Source organism: Tamandua tetradactyla, chromosome 14 (assembly GCF_023851605.1).
Source record: "Tamandua tetradactyla isolate mTamTet1 chromosome 14, mTamTet1.pri, whole genome shotgun sequence".
Taxonomy (NCBI): Eukaryota; Metazoa; Chordata; class Mammalia; order Pilosa; family Myrmecophagidae; genus Tamandua; species Tamandua tetradactyla.
Window position 1 is genome coordinate 21807007 of NC_135340.1, and position 24019 is coordinate 21831025.

Consider the following 24019-nt stretch of genomic DNA (forward strand, 5'->3'; position numbering starts at 1 on the left):
CCTGATTCTCTCATCCATGCATATTGTGCAAATCATAGTCACCATGTATTGTAGCTGTTTAATGCACACTGAATTGAATTGTGTTGTTGGTAGGACACTGCACTGAATTCCTTGGTCTTAAACCTCACTATAAGTCTAAACAGCTCTCAAATCCCACAGCTAAGAATGATGATAATAGTATATAAGTGGCTCATGGGCTATTCCCCTGGGAAGGCAGCCCCATGGAAGACTGTAGGGACAGATGCCAGGCACCCATGAGCTGAAGACAGCCCCCAGAGACCCAGGTGACCCAAGTAGATGAAATGGCATCTGTCCTCAGTTCCACACAGAGTTAGCCATGAGCATCAGTGTGCCAGGTTTCTTGGGGGGATGGATATGAGAGCAACCAGAGATGCTTTTATCAGAGGTGCTTCCAATAACTTGGGGATTCAGGCTCACTCATGTGAAACAACCACAAAGTATCTGATCGAGTAGTAAATCTTGATGAAAAGCATTATCACTTTAAGAATTCAAAGAAGATTACAACCTAGAGTGCTGGAGGGGAGGGGGTGGGGTGGTGGTTGGGGTGGTGATGGAGAAAGGCTTTAAGGATTCAGGTCTGAATGAGGTCTGAGCAGGAGCCAAGTTTCCAGGCAGAGCTTCTGTTAGTTACCCCAGTTCTTTACTGTGTGAAGCCCATATGTAATGTGGTTTCTCTTGTCCAGTTTAGGGCGGAAACAGAGCAGTTGGACTAGAGGCCGGTACCTGATTTATTTGGCCACTGATATCCCACAGGTCTGAGATGGAAGCAGAAATCCTCCTAAATAAAACCGGGCCAGGCAGGGAGGCTACCAGTTAGTACTCCTTTTGTACCGTATAGTGCCCCTGTGTTCACTGACTCTCCTGAGCACCTCTTATATGCCAGCACACCGCGCTAGGTGCTTTATGCCCATTACTTCTAAGCCTCACGAGACCTGACAAAGCAGGTACTGCATAGAAAAGCAGAGCCCAGAAGGGTTAGGCAATTTTCCTCAGGCACAGAGCTAGTGGGCAATAGGACTGGTATGGGAACCAAGATCTAACTGACCCCAGTGCCAAGCTCACCACCACCCCACCTGCCTTCCTCATGGGAACCAGTCCTCTAAACCCTCCAACGTGGAAAAACGCTGCTGTTTTGCTCTATTGTGAACAACAATGCCAGTGTTATGGGCATAGAGTTAAAACTGGCTCCTGTCCCTGGAATTAATTCAAAAGACAAATGGAGTCATGTCTGCAAAGATAAAATACATTCTGGTGCTGAGGTCAGTAGCATGTAATCCTCTTGAGTCAGGATGTAGTAACTTTATGTATCAAGTTTTAGAACTCTCTGATCAGGTAAACTTTTATTTCAAAGTGAAAACAAACCAAAAAACAAAAACCTTTCTGTCTAGTATAACATTTTTCATCCCAATCCAGTACTCACACTGTGCATTTTCTCCCCCTCCTCACCACGATGCACCAGCCATGCTGGATACCTGAGACTGTTCTGGACCCAGGCTTTTATAGAGCTGGAAAAGGTTCAGAGCACAGCTAGAAAGATCACAGGGATGAGAGGATCTTCCATAAGAGAACATCTAATCATATCAGGTCTATGGCTTAGAAAAAGGAAACACGTCCCCAATCTATCTCACAATAGAAAAGTATATGGGCCAACCCTAATCTTGTTTTCATCAAATCCCAGAGTGTTAGAAGCTCGACAGGTGACTCAACAGAATTTGAATGAGGGGAGAGATGGAAGAGAGGTCTGAGTATGACTCCCAGTGTCCGCACCAAGAGACGGGATTGAAGATGATGCTTTGGGCAAGACAGGGAATTCAGGAAGAGGAACAGGTTTGGAACGGGTATGAGGATGAGATCGTTTTAGGTATGTAGAGTGAAAGTGCCTGTGGAAAATTCAGAAGCAGACATACACAAGGCAGGAGAAACCTCAGGGGAAAAGTAACCAGAGGCTAGAAATATGAATTTATGAGTAATCAGCACATAGCTGCCAGTGCAGCTTAAGACCATCCAGAAAAGGGGGAAAGTTAAAAGTTTGTTCTGTCTGCTTTGGGACCTTCCCTCACAGTGATCATTTTAGATTAAATAAAATATTAGACTTGTTATCCTAGTAGGCATTAAACAAAACACTTCCAAACATTTAACCTCTATAATTCTTTTAGCTCAAAGAATTTTGTAGAACAAAAATTAAAATCTTGTTGTTATCATGCAGAGCAATAGTCTCACATTTTCTTAATAAATGTCTGTTATTGTTGCTTAAAAAATAAAATGAACAAGAAAAGTCAAAACAAATTTGCAGATGCCAGATGAATTATGAACTTACTGCTCCGTAAGTAGTCGTTTGAGGATGACATGAAGGAAAACCTTTCCACCCACCCTCAAAGCATCCCTTGGAAACTTGTCAAAAGTTTACCCTGCTCTAGAGGATATGACCACAAGCCATGCTGCCAGTAAGGACTCTTCTTCCCAGCAATCTGCCCATTCCTGCAACTATTTCTCTTCTAGTCTATTTAGGTCCCCTCATTAGCTCTATTTGGTTTTTGTTGTTGTTGTTTGTTTGTTTTTGTTTTTTTGTTTTGTTTAATCCCTCATTAGCTTTAAGAGTTTAAGGAGAACTACGATGGTTCCTAGCCACAATCTGATGACTGTTTATTGAGTGATAAGCCTGTACCAGGCACCATTCTGGCAGCCACAAGCCTTCTCATGTCCCTATGAGGCAGGCATTATCACATCCCCTTTACAAATAAGGACACTGACTTGCATCTAAGTTAAGCAACTTGCCCAAGGTCACGTTGTTGGTAGGTGAACAGCAGAATTCAGTCCCAGCTCTATCTTTCACCAGGGCCCCTTGAGTGCTCTTTTTACTACTTCACTAGCTCGTTTAAGGACTGGCTTTCACTACTGAGTTATAAAAACAGTATAGACCAACATTACTATGATAATTAACAAATTATTGCATTGAACCACATGAAACTGACAATATTTGACCATTGTGACCTACAAAAATAGGAATTCCATAAGGTTTGACCTAATAAAAGCATGTACACTCATATTTTAAATGAGTCTCTGGAGCAGCAGAGAAAATTCCTAACGGGATTCCACATCCAGAGGAAGGATAGATGAAAGCCAAGTATTTCACCCAGCATTTTAAATATGTGGCTAAAAAGAGAAAAAAAATTACATGAGTTTGTAAGATAAGGGAACTGTTAAAAAATTTACTGTGAAAGAAAATAATTTGTTAAAGTGAATCCTTATGTGTTTACTACAGGTTTGACCACTGAGAGTACTATGAGACACAAGCTAATGAAACACACATGTGTGAAATTCAAATGGAGTCTAAAGTAAAGCGTAATTTCATTTACATGAAAGGTACTAAATTTAAAATATTTAGTAGAACATCTTTTTGGAAAATCACAAGACTAAACCATTCAAACCACAAAGAGGAGAATTCTGTCAGTAAGGCATAAAATATTAGAGCTGAAAAGAAACAACAACCATTTAAATTTAACCCATTTGTTTTGTCACAGATGAAACAGAGGTTCAGGAAGATTATGTTACTACATGCTAAAACTCAGATTCCTTACTCTCAGTCCAGGTCTCTTCAAAATATATCAGAATAACATGCTATTTGAGTGCAATATTATACTGTATATTTCAACTGGCCTATTTGTAGATGTAAGAAAAATTTCATGAGGCCTAATTTTATCTTAAAGTAAACTGAGGCTGCTCAAATAAAGCATATTAAATACATTTTATGACTATAAAATAAACACATTTTGAGTTAAGAAATTTAACATTACATTTTCTTATTCAGCCTGTTGTTATGTATAGTCAGAACACTGCCTTCTTCTAGGATGCTTTTCTATTGCTTTTGTATTTTGCTTTCCCTTTCTAAGGAGAAAGGCATTCTAAAAATAGGATGCTGCAAAAATGGTTTGAAATGTAAGGGAAAATATCTCACACCTGCTCCCTGAAAAATAAATAGTTCAAAAGCATAACACTTAGATATGTCTGATACAAAATTTGGCTACAGCTATCCACTGCTAAAAGATAGTTTGCCTCTAATTCAGAATAAAGAGCAGAAATCAGCCATCTTAATATTTCCCTCATTTATGAGACTGTATGTTCTTTTAGCCAAGCAATGTTATCATTGAGTTGCTGTACTTTGCTTTATTTCTCATTAGAGTATTTTTTAGTAACAATAAGGAAAGGCTTATCATTGTTCCTATCTTTATTGAAGATTCTTTCAAAATCCAACAATCCATCAACCTGAGATTTACAGATGAGGATTCGTTGTTTAGAAGAGAATAAATAACTCTGGTCCTGAAGGAGACTCAAATTCACTAAAGAAAGAGAAAAAGAGACAACCACCAATGGAAGAATCGATGTATCTTTCAAATGACCTGGAAACTCCAGCTCCCTTATAGAAACCCTGCAGAGAGGAGGAGCACATCACAGCTGCCCTGGCAGTGTTCCTGCTTTCAATGGAAGAATTTAAAATAAATGAATGGTACATAATGCCCTAACCATCAGACAAAAGGGTTTCTGGAATAGCAAGAATCACTCAAGTGTGTTTGGTACCTTGAAAAATATCTCTGCAAAAGAGAGAAAATAAACTTCAGAATAATTTTCAACAAACAGATTATAATTATATTGCCTCCCTCACAGGGTTCTGCAGACTCATTCATTCCTGCAGTAAACGTTTATTGAGCACCTACAATACACCAGGCACAAGATAAAAATCTCTGCCCTTGTGGAACTAACATTATACTAGCAGAAGACAAGCAAGCAATCAATAGGTAAAATGTACAGTTTGCAGGGGGTGATAAGCACTCTGGAGAAAAATAGAATGGGGAAAGGAAGTTAAATGAGACGATATATGTGCCTGGCATAATATGAGTATTTAAAATATATTAAAGGTTTTTCTTTCCATTAAGAAAAGCTCTGAAAAGAATTTCCTTGGTGTCAGGATTGGAGTTGAGCTGAAATTACATTTTCTTCCCGGGATCACGGGGGGAGTAATAATCTTATCTCATTACTTCTGAGTAAGTGAGATAATAATAAGTTTCTTTTATCAAATTCCCACTTTGCACCAATAATGTTACACAAAATACTTCATTTGGGCGGTGACACCATGGCTCAGTGGCAGAATTCTCACCTGCCACACCAGAGACCCGGTTCAATTCCCAGAGCCTGGCCATGCCAAAAAAAAAAAAAAAAAAAAACAACTTCATTTCATGCTGTAAAATGGATATTCTGCCACATTTTAGATATAGGGAAAATGAGACCCTGAGAAACTTAAAAGATTACAGAGCTAATAATTTTGAGGTAGAGCTAAGATTCAAAGGTAAACTCACCCCACTCCAAAATCCACTCTGCCTGGCTCTAGCCTCATCTAGTGCTGAAGCAAAGGGTACCAGGAGATGGGTGAGTTGAAAGGGAAACATGACTATGGGCTTGCAAGGTGCCACTAACCCCGTGTCCACTTTTCCTATCATTGATCTCCTGCCCAGAGAACATCGGTTAATACATGTGTGTGTAAATTATTGGATTTTAGGATTCCAAAACCCCAAATGGAGACCTCTCATTTAGTTGCAAACTCTTATTAAAAGAAAAAAAAACATGTTAAGTTTGATAATGTGACATTCCCATCACCATGTGAGGTCCTAAAGCATCTTTGAAGGGAGAGTTTTGTTTTCTCCTCAGGCTGGTTGACAACATTCTACGAATTACTACTTCTTATTTGGAATAACTACTTTTTGGTTATCTGAGCATATATGTTACGTTGACAAGGATTATGTTAGTATCCAACATCGAAGAACCATAGAGAAACATCTTGCCCAAGACCAGTTTTTGTTATTTTCTTTAAGAGAATTTTACGACAAATTATATGGGTTAATTCGCCCGCACAACAAATCAACCAAATAAGACATATCAGAGCAAAGAATAAAAGGTAAATCCTTCTAAGTAAAAAGCAACAGGGTGAAACATGTCTCTTCTTAAGTTAGTTGTGTTTTGTCTTTCTTGGTCTTCTGCCTCTCACCTATTCCTTTCCTTTTCAGTTTAAGTAGTCAAAGCACAACTGTTAAAAATCATGTTATCTGGGCAGGCCATGGTGGCTCAGCAGGCAAGAATGCTTGCCTGCCATGCCAGAGGACCTGAGTTCAATTCCCGATGCCTGCCCATGTTAAAAAAAAAAAAAAAAATCATGTTATCAATGATTTGTTTCTAAATTAGTGAAAATCATAATATCTCAGTTCATTGCTTAAGTTCTTTACTAATTGACCAGGCTTGTTTTGTGGCTGTTTTAATTTTTACCTTTGTTTTCATACACGTACTCTTGGAGCAGATGCCCTTCTGAGGTAGTGTTCTGAAAGCTGCCCACCACTCCTAGATGGTCTGAAGAAATGAGTGCCTATCTGGCTACTTGCTGCACTGCCCACCTCTGCACGTCCCCCCACCCTAGTTTGTATTTATTTTTCATTGAAAATGCAATATAACAATAACACTACAGGACACAAAACATTTTCATTTTGTATAAAGTCTTCTACCACACAAGACCCTGCTACTTCAGTTATTCCTAGTTGATGCACTCACACAGGCTACCTGTAAGAGCTTGAATTTTAAATGGTCATTTCCTTTTAATTCACATGCAAACAAAAACCAGGTTAAATACAGTGCAATATTTGAAATAACTAATATAAGCTAAATGCACACAGATTACTTCACAAGGTACTTATCAAAGAAACTGCAGTGTGACTGAGTTTCTGGTGGGCTGTTTTTAGGCTAATTAATGGGAATAAAAGTGGCACAGAGATGAGGACCTGGAGGAATGGTGGGGGCAGGGGGAGTTTGTTGATCTTGGATGGTGGGTTTGAAGCTGCCCCAGGAGATGACTGTTGCTAGGAGACTGGGTGGAGGAGAAACTAACTGCAACACTAAGAATTGCGAAAGCTAGGATGGGATAAGGAAAAAATGATTTTGAGTGGACCAGCAAAGGTAATGGTTATTAAAAAAAAAAAAAATTTAAATCAAGGAATGAGATGAAGAAACCAGATGATTAGACAGCAGCTCCAGATATGCTGATTTAGCCTGGAGCTCCATTTCAGGGTGTGTCCAGAACAAGGGAAGAACTGATCAGAAACCGTCAATAGCAGAGTCTAAGGAACCTGGGGATAAATCTATGACAAGCTCTCAAAGTAATGTACATGGACATGCATTGGTCTTCCTAATTTGTTAAGCATCTGTACCTTCAGCAAGTGATCTTACATATAGCAGACATTTGGGACATTCTTCAATTGTTGACTACTGATGAAATTATGTGAAATAGCTGCTTTTGTGGCTTGCACAATGATGGATGTGGTAGAACATCAGTATTATATGGAATAAGACCATCAGTCCTTGGAGCTTGATCCTTGGAGAAGACACCACCCTTAGATCTCCAAGAGGTGACAAAAGGCCATTATGAGTTCATCAGATTTTTGAGAGTCCTATTTACTCACATAAGCCACACACACATACACACACACACAAGATTTTACCCTCTCCTGTGTAACAAACACCCTCATTCATATTAATTTTCTAAGAACTCTCTTCATATCTTCAGATCTGCATCTCAACCCAAAATTAACACAGCCACTTCTTTCAGTGACATGACTGGTAGGAAATGCTTCACCTCCCGTAAGGTCCAGGAGTAGGTCACCAGCATCTCATTATTATAAACAGTAATGGTGGATCTGAACATCTGAATACTAGCATGGCTGCAACAGCCTTGCTGGAGAAGGGTTCATCATAAATATTGGCTGTAACTCCCCCGTTAATTAAAAATAAAATGCTTTCTTCTTGCAGTAATCTAATCTCAAATTATAGGCCCTCAACCTCCTAGAAAAAGAAATTTTTTTAAAAAGATAGTGCTAAAATAAAACTAACCAGCCAGGGTAAGAATGTTATGTAATTTAAATGAGACTTGAACAAAGAAGGTGCTAAAAGTAATCAAGCAATAAACAAAGGGCTGGAGAATGAATATAAGCAATGAACTGACAGGATGGTTAATTAGCTTGCTTTACAAAGACATTTGATTTCTCCCCTGAAAGCAATGGTGGTGACAATTAAGCCTACCCTACCAAATATCTTCAGGTATAATGTAATATATCCCCCATCACCAATAAAGGAAATGCTGAGAAATTACTGGAACACTGCCTTAATTAACCAGGCAGTTTGCTCTGGGTTGTTTCAGAACAATGATCTTTTAGTTCCTTTTAGATCCATAATTTGTGTTTGAAATGTTCCTGCGCAGAGGTTGCAAACTCAAATGCCCATGGGGCTCAGGCATTCCCAGTGGGGTAAGTGTTTGGGAGGTGAACAGACATCTTAGTGTATTGGAGGATATTGCCCCATCTAAGGCACTTAAAGTGAACTCTACCTTCCAACTCTTCAAGAGAAGCTTGAAATCAGATTTCTGTGTCAATTTTTTTTTTCTACCAAAAGGGCCATAAAGGAATGACTACATCATTTGCAGGGCCCAGTGTAAAATGAAAAGGCAAGGGCCCTTGTTGAAGAATTATTAACAAGTCCAAGACAAGGACAGCAGAGCATTAAACCAAGTGGCCCTTCTAAGCACAGCACCCTGTGCAACTGCACAGGTTGCTTACCCAGGAAGCCTGTCCAGGAACCACACAAAACAACCTGCCAAAAGCCCAGGTTCAATTTATGAATTGGCTGGTCTGAGACCCTGTTCTAAAGGCTCCATACTCTCTCCCCAACTCCCCCATGTGACTCAAAGTATACAGTTGCAAGATGGCTGAAGGATTTGGAACATGCCCTGTGGCTAATGAATGAAGGAAAGGTTGGCTGGTAATTTACAAGAAATATGAAGCCTCTTTTGTTCTCACCAGGTCTTAAAACTAACTGGGGAAACCAACTGCTGACAGGTATGTGCTTTGTGAGGAAGTAATCTTCTACCTTACTAACTCAAAATAACTAAAAGTCTGTTGCTGTGCTGAAGTCCTTTAAAAAGTCACATTCCTCTGAAAAGCCTTCCCACTCATGGCCTATCTTCAGAGTTGAACATCTGCAATTGCCATCAAAGACACTCCCTGTCTGTGATTGTTACAAGTCAGACACACCTCATGTGCCACCATAAATATGCACCTGGAAAATCTCATGGAAATAAAATTAAATTTTTAAAATATATTAATCAATATGATTATTTAGAGAAAAGCTTCCTTTTTGAGGTGATCATGTTTGTAAGACAGGCTGGAGTGAACGGACAAGGCTGCTCATGGTTGGAGGGGACCAGCACCTACCCCACTGCATACATACCTCCACCAGCTGGGAAACTAGAATGCTTGATTTAGACAGATCTCTGGAGAAACATTTTTTAAGGTGAGAAATATCTTTTGTAAAAATGAAGAGAAATCTCCGGGGTGCAAGGGTAGTTCAATGGTAGAATTCTCTCCTGCCATGTGGGAAACCCAGGTTCAATTCCTGGTCCATGCACTTTCCAAAAAACAAACAAACAAGGAAACAAAAATTCAACAAATGGTGCTGCAATAACGGGATACTCACATGGGAAAATAATGAAATGTGACCCTGCCAGACAGCATACAAAAAAAAAAGAAAGAAAAGACATCTTTACTTAATTTGTCATTGCATCATACTTACATATGTCAGGTTTGTGTCAATTGACATAAACATATACTTTTTGATTGATTATAATTAGGCTTTTTGGAATAGGTACAATGAAATGCTAATGCCATATTGGCCTTGTCCACACCCAACAAAATTCTAATCTGAGCCCAAAACAGGAAAAAATCAAAGCTATTATACAATGCAGTGGATTTATTTCCACATATAGAACATATATGCAAGTATACCACATATATGTTCAGAGTTAATGGATTTATCTATTAATGGAACAGAGAAATAGAAACAGTATTACAGGATCAAAGGGACTATAGTATTCTACTACAAATTTAATTGCTTATTTTTTTGTTTCCCCCTCTAGAATGTAGTGGGGATAGGGATTTGTAGCTGACTTATTCTGTACTATGTCCTCCAACAACACCAGGCACATAGTTGGTGCCCAACAAATATTTTTTTAATTGAAGCAAATGAATCCAAAGGATCAAAATAAACTATCATTCACTGACTCTAGGATTAGAATTAGAAGGAAATCAGAGTCCTATAGCAGGACCACCAAGTTACCTAAATTCCTGTTGGCTTTTTTATTCCCTAACTGGAACTTAACACTCACAGTCACTCCTACCTAGCAACTCTATTGCTTTCCCATCAAAGCTCATTCTTGTACCTCATGCAGACATAAGCTTGGGGTTCCTTGGGGTAGGCTGAGGCAAAGGTTAATTCCTTCCCAGAACACAGAAAAGGCTAATGAGCCTCGTAGAATAATATTTCTAAGTATTCGCCATACCTGAATCAATATCAATGTGCTATCAGTGTGTGCATTAGTCCCACGGTCAAACAAAGAACAGCCCTTAGATCCCAATAATGATGTGGGGCGTGGATAGCGGGGGATGGGCGAAATGATGCAGAGATGACTGTATTAGCTCTTCTAAAGCACGAGGTTTCCAGGATGTTGCACAAGACCATCATTCTTGTACTTTGCCAGACATAGACAGCACTCGGATTTGGCCACTGATAAACTCAGCAGAGTAAACACTCTTTTTATTTCTTGATCTAAAAGACGGACTCAGAGTGTACCTTCCATACTGTCAGAGCAGTTTCCTTTTCTACCCCTTTTCTGATGTTTCAAGGAAATTCAAGTGTCTTAAAGTTAGCAAAGCAATACAGATGTAGCTGATGAGAAAGGTACAACAAACTTGAATCATTACTAACCCAGGTAAGACCTACTTTTAGTGCAATTCTTTGTGCCCATGCTCATTCATGCAGCATTTTCCATATACAGATTCTGGTAGAAAGATATGTCAAGCAAAGGTAGTGAAGAAAGCTCTAAGCATCAATTCTGCAACACTTAAATTCCTAGGATCAGAGCAAATAGTCACATCTGACCAAGATTCATGTTCAACCCCTGATATAAAATTGATCTTAGCAATGTAAATGAGATTTTGTTCTACATGTGAAATTTGATTTTCCAATTAGAACAAAGAGGGGTGGGGTGAATGTGTGGGGGGAAGATGACTGATCTATATGGTTACATATTAAATGTATATCTCTGACAACTATGGCTAAGCATGTGGACTTCCCAGTCAGCACTTGTTTGAAATCCTGGCCCAATCATTAATTAACCATATGACCTTAGACCAAACTTTGCTAAGACTAAGTTACTGTAAAAATGTGAATAACGGGAAGGCCACGGTGGCTCAGCATTCTCAACTGCCATGCTGGAGACCTGGGTTCGATTCTTGGTGACTGCCCATGCAAAAAAAAAAAAAAGGGAATAACACCTATTCCCATAAAATAAGATCATTACTCTCTAGTTCATAATGTCCTTATAAGGGTTAAATAGGATCCATACAAACCTTAGTTCAGTGCCCTGATAGACAATAGATACCGAATAAATGATAACTATGGTGCTAACTATGATTATCATTTTTATCATCCCCACCATGGCCTAGTTATCCTTAAGAATTAACTTCCTTGTAACTCTGTAATTCATTAATGAAAGTCATTACTAAAAGCATGGAGGTAAACTTCTTGTGAGTCTTCCATGGTCTAAACTTGGCCCCAAAGTAAACATGGTCTTGATGATCATTCAGTTATCACTGTGAAACAAAATTCTCTAAATTCTATAAAGTTTCAGTGAAGTACCAAGAAATATAGCCATAGAGTAATCTCTTTCCCTTCCCCCATCCAGCACTCCCCACCCACCCCTTGGGGATATATTAAAACTGAGGCAACCGAAATAGCCTTAGCCAGTAATTAAGACACGCAGCTAATCACAGAGTGGCCCAGGCTGCTAAGAAAACGAGCACCAGGTTGGCAGCTCCCATTACCAGGGCTTTGTTCTATTTGAGCAAAAAGAGCACAAAAGCATAAAGTTGGGCAACTGTTACTGCATTTTGAACATTTGGAAAGGGGAAAAATCACAGGCTAGTGTGCACTGGGAGGATGTTCCACCAGATAACCGCATCAGTTCACACCCACCAGCGTCCTTCCCCACCCTCAAAGCATGACTCCACTTTTTCTAACGCTGCCCTTAAGGACTCTGGTTTCTGCCACTTCCAGTAATTGCACAAATCACCAATGATGAAGCAGCTGAGAGCACTGTTAGACAAAAGAGACCAAAATTAAGCTAATAGAAATCTCATTAAAATGCTGCCTTTGGTTATTTTCAATCCTAGCAATTTATGTTATCCAGCAAGTCTTTTCTCAGTTGCTTTTCCTTGGAAGTGATAGGTAAAAAAAAAAAAAATTCTAATGGCACTAAATGATTTTCTACAGACTCATAATCCACCCACTAGACTTTCCCTTCCCCCATCACTATCTAGCACTCCTCCTGTCACCTTAGAGCTTCTGATTTAGCTGTGTTAACACCCAGCAGTCCAACAGAGCTTTCTGCTGACAACATATGACATACAAAAAGCAGGTGATGAACAATTCATACCCCTTACGTGCTTAGATAAAGCAGGGTTTAGCTGACCTCTCCCACTCCATAAGCTGTATGGCACATAAGCTTAAAGAGCTGAGTAGCATGTGTATGATGTGGCATAAACAAACTAATTAAAATACAAGGTCTTTCATCCCAGTTAGAGTCTAATGGGACCAATATGCTTGTCTCTGTACAAAAAGAACCCCACTGCAAGCTGATTAGAGATACTGCTTTTCCTACTTCCTATGATATATCTCTTTTAGGATTAATAAAAAGCCTAAAAGAAGAGCAGGAGGAACTTAGGGGTTGCCATTCTTTCCCATAAGACTTTTCAAATACAAACTAACAACTCAGCAGCACTGAGCCAAATGACCACTCCCTGATTCCAAGTGGTCATATGGATCAATTGAACGGACATGTGCCTCCTCCTTTCTCTCCCTTTAGTAGCAACCAGCTGCACCAGGGAAATCTATTTCCATTTCCCAAAACAAAAGGCAATACATTGAGCCTTCTCTGATACTATCAGACCAGTTTTAGAAAAAGAAAAAAAAAAACAAACACAACAAAACAAAACAGGAGAAGATGCCTAAAAACAGAGCTAGGAATGGAAATGAAAACCATATATGTTTACCTGGAGTTTCAGAATTGAGTTGAGGTTATGACCAAATCCAGGGATATGTTTTCCCCACAGTCACTGAGGACCCTGATATTATTCATCATGTCAGGTTTTGCTTAAAATTATACAAGAGATGGCAACACCTCTGTCACTTACTGAGGCTCTCCCCAGAGCTGTCTCTTCATTGCAACTGCCGCAGAGAGGAGACTTGTTTCTTTCTCAGTTAAAAGTCAGCCTGCAAACAACTCCAGCTATTTTAGGGAGTAGCTAGAGATGGGAAAATATTGTGGCAGTCTTTCAACTAACTATGAAGGACACTGGTCAAAGGACTATCATATAAATCATTAGGCTCAAATAATTTCATTAGGTTTTGGTCTTTATGTTCTTAATAAATTCTGTTTTGAACATGCAAGAGATCCCCCTTTCATACCCGGGTTGTGTCAAATGCTTATTCAGCACTCACTGCTTGCCATGAAGAAGCTGAAACCCAATGGAGGTAAATACTGAATTTCACACTGCAAATCACTAAACATTTCATAAATCACAAGAACAAATAGGGTACCAATTAGCTCTGGTCATAAGAAAGAAATACATATCTTTACAAAGCTTAAATACCAGGACTACTTACTATACATCCTATTTGGAGTTTCGCAATAAAAAATTATCTTATGCTTCTGGACAATTCAATGAGAAAACTAAAAATAGCAGGCAGAGGTGGGGCAAGAATAATGTGTGTATATTTTGATTCCTATGTGACTCTTACAGGCCTTTGTCTTAACCCGGCAGCCTGAAAAACAGATTTAGGTAAAACAGCCCTTCTTCCGCCAGTCCATTTTAAGCAAACATCCCCCCATCTCTGTTTCAACAGTCAACAACTAACCAACAAAACAGCCGTGCATTTAAGGCCCAGACATTTAAAACTCACCATCTCCTGTTCCCACTGTCCTCTTTTGATGTTTACAGCACATCTGTAGGATGCAATACTAGGAGATGCCTTGTTTGACCTGCTGCATGATGCTGTGACATCAGTTCAGATGATGCAGCTCATTATGGGAAAGACTGCTGTTGCTATGGCAACTGGGATGTGCTAGGAATCCTTGCTGCATTTCCAGTGGAGCCTGAGACAATACGGAAGCCCTGTAAGAAACAGATGATATGCAAAATGTAGACCAAAGGAAGAGAATTTCTCATTGGACTAAAATCCATAGGTTTGAAAAGGATTTCCTGAAGGCACTTTGAAAAAGCAAAATTTATGTCCTACTTTGTGATTACACAATTAAAAAAAAAAGTGGGAAAATAATATAGATTTAGTAGTAAGCAAATAAAAACTCAAATGCACAATGTTTACCTGTTAGGCAAATTTGATCATTTTTCCTCTCTGGGTAGCATTAAGGCACTTTCTTTGAAAGTTATATTCAGGAGAGTTGTTTGTTCCTTTGTCAAACACCAAAAGAAGAAGGCAGGGAGCAGAAAAATCATTAAAAATGGAATTTAAACAGCTGAGCAAGTGACTCTAATTCAGAAGTAAATAGGCTTTAATTCTCCAAGCATGGGCCAGTCCCAGGCCAACAAAGACCTCTGATCATTTCCCCTGAGGGAGCCCAATCCACAGATCCTTATCCTCACAGTAGCCCCAGAGTTCCCCTAACCATCAGATAGGCACATGGATAGAGGTTTGGAATCTAGGGGGCACACCACACCACCCTCAACTTCTAGGGCCCCTGCCCCTGGCCTGCAGAGAACTCTTCCTGCCCATGGTTTAAATATGGACCAGAAAGCAAGACAGTCTTTTCTGGATTCAAACATGGTAGTTGGAACAAGTGGCAGACCTGCTAGAAACATCCTGAGTCACTGGCTTTCCAAACACTGGGAGTGGCTTTTCCTCTCTTCAGGGCAATAAGACAGTCTACTGAGGAAATTACGCACGCCCCTCCCCCACAAAAGCTGGAAATGTGTGAAAAGCCACATTTAAACAAATCACAGTGAGCTACTTCTCTAGTTTGTAAAAGAAACACAAATCTAAAGCAGTTGCTTCTTTCCAGTCCCTAACAGAAACAAACATTGCGTGTTGAGAGCTGGGGGGAGGGAGGTATGAGCAGAGCAACCCATCTCCTGCATATTTAATACTCTCGGGCGATGGACGGAGATGGACAGAATGAAGCTGACCTACATCCACTCCTTTCTTCACGACTCTGGGGAAAAACAACATTTGAAAAGCCCAAAATACCATGGCACCACGGCGATTATGTTGTCCCCTCCTACTTAAGATTTTAAACAGCCCTGTTGGGTGGAGGAGGAAGGAGGGAGTAGCGGAAAGAATTCAGTCAGTGTCTTTGAAGGCTGCAGCTGATAAAATGCCTGAGAGATGCCAAGATCCTAGCATGGTGCACAATCAGCTGTGCACAGAACAGCCCTGGCCTGGATGTGAAGCCAGGATTGTTCTTGTTTCACCCAATGAGGGGAACCAAGAGCAGGAGGGTAAGCTGCCTGCCCACATCACTTCTGACTCCCAGCTTTAGCTTAGAGTGCACGCCACGCTGAGGGAGGTAACTGGCAGCCCTTCCAACACAAAGAGATTCAGGAAGCCTGTGTGTTAATGCCAGCTCCTCCAGTGAGCATCTGTGTGACTTTTGACCAGTCTATTAACCTCTCTGGGTTTCAAGTTTCTCATCTGCAGTGATGGGTTTAGTTAATAATCATGACTTTCAGCTTCTCTTTTAGCAGTGAAATGCTTTTCTCTAACGCTACATACCAAAGCAGAAGTGCTCTATTTGGGGGGCGGGATAAGAAGCCCAGAGCCAAGACTCTTCTCAACCACATCCCTCACCTCATCTATGAGGAGGTGATCCCTGAGGCCACCTCTGAAGAACCGCTCAGCCTCTGAAGAAAATGAAATGGAAGTCACAGGTCCAGAACAATATTACCAAGACTTTCTGGAGACAGAATCCGTAAGAGAGGCCAGGGTGAGATCAGGAGTTCCGGGCTTGAATCTGGCTACCCAGGATGAGAAGAATATTGTCAGTCCCCCTTTGTCAGCAAGTTATTTGTTTGGTAGAAAGGAATATCTGGCTTATCAAATTTGAGGCCAGATCAGACTTTCAACAGCCTGCACTGGCTGAAAATCTGGCCCACAAAGTGAGTTCCCTTTTACAGCCAACCTGGCTATAAAAGGGGACCCATAATAGCAGGATCAAACCATGAAGTATGTTCTTACCTTGTGAATGTGCCCATGGTAATTCATTTGGATTTTCCCAGTGGCCTTTCTCAGGGCCCCCACATCCCTGTCTTGTGGGGTTGTTCTGAGGATTGCTTGTAACAATATATACATATAAAAGTATTCTGGAAACCAGAGGTATCATAGAAATGCTAAATCGTGCTAATTGTGGTGATGGCTGTCATTAATAGCCCACTCATCCCATCAGGGGAGGCTCTTTAGCTCTCACTTGTAGGTTCAGCCAGACTCTGGACTTTGGATTAAGATGGTTAGGAAATGCTCTACAAAGCCTGCACAGCTACCAAGGAGGACCTACATTTCAAAACTCACTTCAGATGAGATCAGAGAAGGTGGACAGGAGATCTCCCCAGGGAACAGAACTAGGGCCAAACGAATGAGTTTGGAACGAATGAGTTTCTCCTGGAAAGCAGTGTTAAGGCCAGATCAGAGGATTGAGGCAGGGGGTGTCGCACCTAAGTGGTCAGAAGGATTTGGGATTTGCTGTGCATCAGGGACCACCACCTATATCCCACTTTGTCTCTTTCTGAATCTGAATGGGCATGGTTAGCCTGTTCTGCTTCACGACTGCATACTGAAGGGGCTCAGTGGGGATGAAGGGTGGTCACGGGGGGGGACAGGTAATTGGTCTACAGGAAGCCACATCTAGACCTGATAGAGAGGACTATATATCATCCAGAAACCCTAGACTCTGTGTAGAGACTAGATGGGACTTGGGGTAGCCCCCTTATGGGTTCACTATAGAGGAAAAGAGGAGCAGCTATTGGGACTGTTCACTGATATCCTTCTTCCTGGGTCCCTCCCTTACCTCTTAGGTGGGCTATAGTACCACTTCCTACCAGCGGAATGTGAGTGAAAGTAGAAAGTATCACATCAGAGAAAGGTGGTTAAGAGGGAGAGTGCCTTTTCCACATTATGTCTTCCTTCCCCTGCTGGCTGGATACAGAGAATCCAGTAGAGAACTCTGAAGCCCTGAAGGTATCAGCCTCACTCTATGGAAGGCATCTTCTCCCAAATGCTCACTGACCCACATTAAGTTGCAATATGAGTGAGAAATAAACTTTTACTGCATTAAACCACTGAGATTTGCAGGATAGCTTATTATAGCAGTTGGCCTACTACTGATAATGCTAAAAACAGATTCCTTTACTGCAGACCACCTCAGAACCTTTAATTTGCCTATATGCTTTGAGACTCTTCGGGGGATATGGGGATAATATGCTGTATTTCCCTAACTTATTTAACCATAGAACACGTTTTTCATGGACTAATATTCCATGGGTTGTCCACAGTATGTGAAACACAAAATGTATAAACAATAAATGGGCTAAAACTACTCTTAGCCCCTGATTTAGCCTGGAGGCTGCAGGGAGGGAGGGAAATGAAGCTTCTCTCTTATCCAGTACAACTCATTTTGCATTCAATTCTTTCCCACTATTGTATATATGGTGCTGTCATTACACAGAGAACAACATTTACACAAATGTTTCCTCCTGGCCATTTTTCCCTACTTAGAATTAGGGGTTATTTCCTAAATTTGCATTCTTATGAGTTCAAAAACAAATTAGTATTATTTCCAAATCATTAGCTTGTAATGCAAACAAATATCTTGTGTTTGTATTTTAGGGGCTTTAAAAAATTTTAAAACCATTCCTTTTTTAAAAAAATTATTATTTTTTAATTTGTTTTTTATTGATATATTATATATTCACATGCCATGTAATCACCCAAAGTGTACAATGGTTTATTATATCATCATATAGCTGTACATTTATCATCACAATTGACTATTTTGGGAAAAATAACATATATACAAAAAAGCAAGGAATTTCAAAGCACCGCAAAAATTTATTGTAAGACAGATTTCAGAGTTTGGTATGGTTACAATTCCAAAATTTTAGGCTTTTACTTCTAGCTGCCTAAGATACTGGAGACTAAGAGAAATATCAATATAATAATTCAGTAATCATATTCATTTGTTAAATCCTACCTTCTCTGTATAACTCCACCATCTCCTTTGATCTTTCTCCTATTCTTTAGAGTATTTGGGCTATGCCCATTCTAACTTGCTCATGTTGGAAGGGACTGTCAGTAATATGGGATAGGGGGATGGAACTAGTTGATGTTCTGGAGAGGCTGGCCCCTCTGCATTTCAGGACTTACCTGGTCCAGGGACCCATCTGGGGATTGTAGGTCTCTGGAAAGTTACCCTAGTGCATGGAAACTTTGTAGAATCTTATATAATGCCCTAGGTGTTGTTTAGGTTTGGCAGGAATAGTTTTGGTTGGGGTTTCGCAAGTTATAGTAGGTAGCGATGTCTAACTGAAGCTTGCATAAGAGTGACCTCCAGAGTAGCCTCTTGACTCTATTTGAACTCTCTCAGCCACTGATACCTTATTTGTTACACTTCTTTTCCCCTTTTTTGGTCAGGATAGCATTGTTGATCCCACAGTGCCAGGGTTAGGCTCATCCCTGGGAGTCATCTCCCATGCCACCAGGGAGACTTTCATCCCTAGATGTCATGTCCCACGAAGGGGTGAGAGCAATGATTTCACTTGCAGACTTGGGCTTAGAAAGAGAAAGGCCACCTCTGAGCCACAAAAGAGGCCCTCTGAAAATAACTCTTAGGCATACCTATAGATAGGCTAAGTGTCTCTGCTACCTACATGAGCTGTACAAAAGCAAGTCTCAACATCAAGGGCTTGGCCTATTGACTGGGTGTCCCTAATGTCTGAAGCAGTATCAGGGGATTCCCTGATGGTAAAGTTTAACAGTTTCACATTTTTTCTCCCACCCCTTTTTGGGGGGGGGGGGGTGCGGAGTGTATGTGCATGGTCCAGGAATCAAACCCCAGTCTCCTGCATGGAAGCGAGCATTCTACCACTGAACTACCCATGTACCTTTGCCAACACTTTTTGATTATCTGCTTAACATACTCTGGAATGTATCCAGGCATTATATGAAGCTATATAGGATTAGAGGCCCTCATTCTTACTCTGGGATTCCTGTGTTTGGTTTGTTTAAATGACCTATCCAGACAGGTTGAGTTAGATCATGTGCTACAGAAAATTTAGGTTCTAGACAAAATAAACCTTTCTTCCTTTGGTGTCAAGGAATAGATAAGGTTCTAAAATAGAGACAATGTCTTCCTTACCTCTGTATTCTTAATTACCTTAATCCTGACCTAATAGAGATCATTTCATTTAAATGCAAGAGGTCTGCATTCCTTAGTGTGCTGTGTGAATGGTTAAGATCTGAAAAATGTGTTTATTAGTTGGTGAATCAGTTGTGGAAGTACTACTTGATTTCATAGTTAAGACCCCAAATTGTCATGGCTAAATACAATAATTGTATATTTCTTGTTCACTTGAAGACTAAATGGATGTTCCTGATTGACAGGTAAACTTCTACATGGTCATCCAGGGATACTATCTTGGAGTTTTACCCACCTCTGTAGCCTTTGAGTCCTCTGTATTCATTGAGCAATTGGGGAAAGAAGACAGGGGGCTTCTATAGGGCAGGTTTTCAGCCCAAAAGTACTCTTATTCACTTCCAGCTACATTCCATTGGGCAGAACTCAGTCACCTGGACACACCTACTAAAAGAAAGGAAGGGAAAATGGAGTCTAGTTTTGTACCCAGGAAGAAAAGGAAACAGTTGTAATGTGCAGTTATTCACATCATGTGATCAGGCATCTAATCCTTGTTTCAGGCTTCCTTTTACATGTGTCATAGTACCCACCAGTGGCTCTTCTTAAGCTCAACTAAATAGTCAGAAGTCATAGGTCACATTTGGCACCATTCTACTCAGAGAGTTTGCCAGCAGGACAGCATCAGGTATTCTTCTTCTGCAGGAGTCCTGCAGCAGGGCAGTAGGGAGGCCACGTGGTCTCCAGGAACGTTTCTGTCTGACCCCAACGAACAACTCAATGAGATAGCCACATCACGTAAGTATATGAGTGCCAGCCTTAAAAGCCTTGTTCCTGATTAAGAGTCAATATGGCGGCTTAGCAATGTGCGCGTTTTAGTTCGTCCTCCAGAACAACTACTAAATAACCAGAAACAGTACAGAACAGCTCCTGGAGCCATGTAAGTGACTGGATACACAGCATACCCAGTCTGGACCAGCTGGACTGGCTGCAAGCTTCCCCAAAACCGTGAGTTCCCCAAGCCATGGCGGTCGGCACCGGGCACCCCTCCCCCACAGGCGGCTTCCCAGAGGGAAAGGAAAGAGACTCTAAACCTGGTCAAGTGGAGTTCACTCATTGGGCTCATGGAGAAAGAGGAAAGGGGGAGGAAACAGAGGTTTTAGTGGCTGTGTTTCTACAGAGACTTGGTAGCCTCTGGATTCAGCAGCGGGACTTCTCGGGCTGCAACTGCCCCAGGCATAGGCAGAAACAGGCTGCTTTCAGCACTGTCTCCCACCTGTGCCTTCCCCAGGGGAGGGGTGAAGCCCAACTCAGGTGGAATCCCTCTCTCAAGGATTCAGACCCCAAGGCTTGGTAATTTGAAGCCATTAAAACCAGCCTACAACCTCCCCTCGGTCTCCACCATGCCCCCAGCAGGGAGAGTCTTCCAAAGTTAAAAGTGCCACAACATCTTTTGCTGGTGCGACCCACAGGCAGACGCACCACATACTGGGCAGGATAAGAAAAACAGAGCCCAGAGGCTTCACAGGAAAGTCTTTTAATCTGCTGGGTCTCACCCTCAGGGAAAACTGATGCAGGTGACTCCTTCTCCCTGATAGGAGGCCAGTTTAGTCCGGGAAAACCTGGCTGGAGTCTATAATACCTACGCAAACCCTCCTAAGGGTGGGGAGGGAAAAGGCACCATACAAGCAGGGCAAGAAACAAGAAAACAAGAACTGAAAAATTATCCTCTGTTAAACAAAACCTAAGCTAGAGGTCCAGAAAAAGCTGAACTGAATGTCAAAGGACAGATAGACAACAAATTCATCTAGCAAGAAAACCCTAGGTAAGAGAAGTGAGAGTAACCACCAGAATAAACTAATTAAGGTAATTAAATGTCTAGATGTCAGCAAAAAATAACAAATCACACCAGGAAAATTGAAGATATGGCCCAGTCAAAGGAACAAACCAATAGCGCAAATGCGATACAAGAGCTTAAACAACTAATTGAGAATATATGAACAGACATGAAAAACCTCATCAAAAACCAAATCAATGAATTGAGGGAGGATATGAAGAAGGCAAGGAATGAACAAAAAGAATAAATGGAAAGTCTGAAAAAACAAATCATGGAACTTATGGGGATGAAAGGTACAGTAGAAGAGATGAAAAAAATAATGGAAACCTACAATGGTAGATTTCAAGAGACAGAGGTTAGGATTAGTGAACTGGAGGGTGGAACATCTGAAATCCGACAAGATACAGAAACTACAGGGAAAAAAATGGAAAAATATGAGCAGGGACTCAGGGAACCAAATGAAAATATGAAGCACACAAATATACGTTTCGTGGGGGTCCCAGAAGGAGAAGAGAAGGGGAAAGGAGGAGAAAAATTAATGGAAGAAATTATCACTGAAAATTTCCCAACTCCTATGAAAGACCTAAAATTACAGATCCAAGAAGTGCACCGTACCCCAAGGAGAATAGATCCAAATAGACGTTCTTCAACACACTTATTAGTCAAAATGTCAGAGGTCAAAGAGAAAGAGAGGATCTTGAAAGCAGCAAGAGAAAAGCAATCCATCACATACAAGGGAAACCCAATAAGACTATGTGTAGATTTCTCAGCAGAAACCATGGAAGCTAGAAGACAATGGGATGATATATTTAAACTACAAAAAGAGAAAAACTGCCAAGCAAGAATTCTATAACCAGCAAAATTGTCCTTCAAAAATGAGGGAGAAATTAAAACATTCTCAGACAAAAAATCACTGAGAGAATTTGTAACCAAGAGACCAGCACTGCAAGAAATACTAAAGGGAGCACTAGAGACAAATACAAAAAGACAGAAGAGAGAGGTGTGGAGAAGAGTGTAGAAAGAAGGAAAATTAGATATGACATATAAAATACAAAAGGCAAAATGGTAGAGGAAAGTACTACCCAAACAGTAATAACACTAAATGTTAATGGATTGAACTCCCCAATCAAAAGACATAGACTGGCAGAATGGATTAAAAAACAGGATCCTTCTATATGCTGTCTACAGGAAATGCATCTTAGACCCAAAGATAAACATAGGTTGAAAGTGAAAGGTTGGGAAAAGATATTTCATGCAAATAAAAACCAGAAAACAGCAGGAGTAGCTATACTAATATCCAACAATTAGACTTCAAATGTAAAACAGTTAAAAGAGACAAAGAAGGATACTATCTACTAATAAAAGGAACAATTCAACAAGAAGACATAACAATCATAAATATTTATGCACCGAACCAGAATGCCCCAAAATACATGAGGCAAACATTGCAAACACTGAGAAGGGAAATAGACACATCTACCATAATAGTTGGAGACTTCAATTCACCACTCTCATCAATGGACAGAACATCTAGAGAGAGGATCAATAAAGAAACAGAGATTTTGAATAATACAATAAATGAGCTATACTTAACTGGCATTTTATAGAACATTACACCACACAACAGCAGGATACACCTTTTTCTCAAGTGCTCATGGATCATTTTCAAGGACAGACCATATCCTGGGTCACAAATCAAGTCTCAATAAATTTAGAAGGATTGAAATCATACAAAATACTTCCTCAGATCCTAAAGGAATGAATTTGGAAATCAGTAACAGGCAGAGGGCCAGAAAATTCACAAATATATGGAGGCTCAACAACACACTCTTAAACAACCAGTGGGTCAAGGAAGAAATTACAAGAGAAATCAGTAAATATCTCAAGGCAAATGAAAATAAAAACACAACATATCAAAACTTATGGGATGCAGCAAAGGCAGTGCTAAGAGGGAAATTTATTGCCCTAAATGCCTATATCAAAAAAAAAAGAAAGGGCAAAAATACAGGAATTAACTGTTCACTTGGAAGAACTAGAGAAAGAACAGCAAACTAACCCCAAAGCAAGCAAAAGGAAAGAAATACCAAAGATTAGAGCAGAAATAAATGAAATTGAGAACATAAAAACAATCAAGAAAATCAACAAAACCAGAAGTTGGTTCTATGAGAAAATCAATAAGATTGATGGATGCTTACCGAGGTTGACAAGAAGAAGAGAGAAGATGCAAATAAATAAAATCAGGAATGGAAGAGGAGCTATAACCAGTGACCCCACAGAAAAAAAGGAAGTAATGAGAGGATTCTATGAACAACTTTATGCTAATAAACTCGACAATGTAGATAAAATGGACAAGTTCCTAGAAAGGCATGAACAACCAACTTTGACTCAAGAAGAAATAGATGACCTCAACAAACCAATCACAAGTAAAGAAATTGAATCAGTCATTCAAAAGCTTCCCAAAAAGAAAAGTCCAGGACCAGATGGCTTCACATGTGAATTCTACTAAACATTCCAGAAAGAATTAGTACTAATCCTGCTCAAACTCTTCAAAAAAATTGAAGTGGAGGGAAAGCTACCTAACTCATTCTATGAAGCCAACATCA

General features: G+C 40.3%; 1 protein-coding gene across 4 annotated transcripts in view; it reads right to left on the reverse strand.

The window, feature by feature from the left end:
* The window catches only part of AKAP6 (A-kinase anchoring protein 6), a 661506-nt gene that overhangs the window by 519306 nt on the left and 118181 nt on the right, over positions 1-24019 (reverse strand). For 2 of the 4 annotated variants that reach the window (XM_077126982.1, XM_077126983.1), the window contains exon 4: positions 14125-14336. The gene's annotated coding sequence lies outside the window, so the exon portion shown is untranslated. Of the gene's footprint in view, positions 1-14124; positions 14337-14547; positions 14625-16026; positions 16071-24019 lie in introns of those variants that run through there. The other 2 variants (XM_077126984.1, XM_077126985.1) reach the window with 2 other exon arrangements.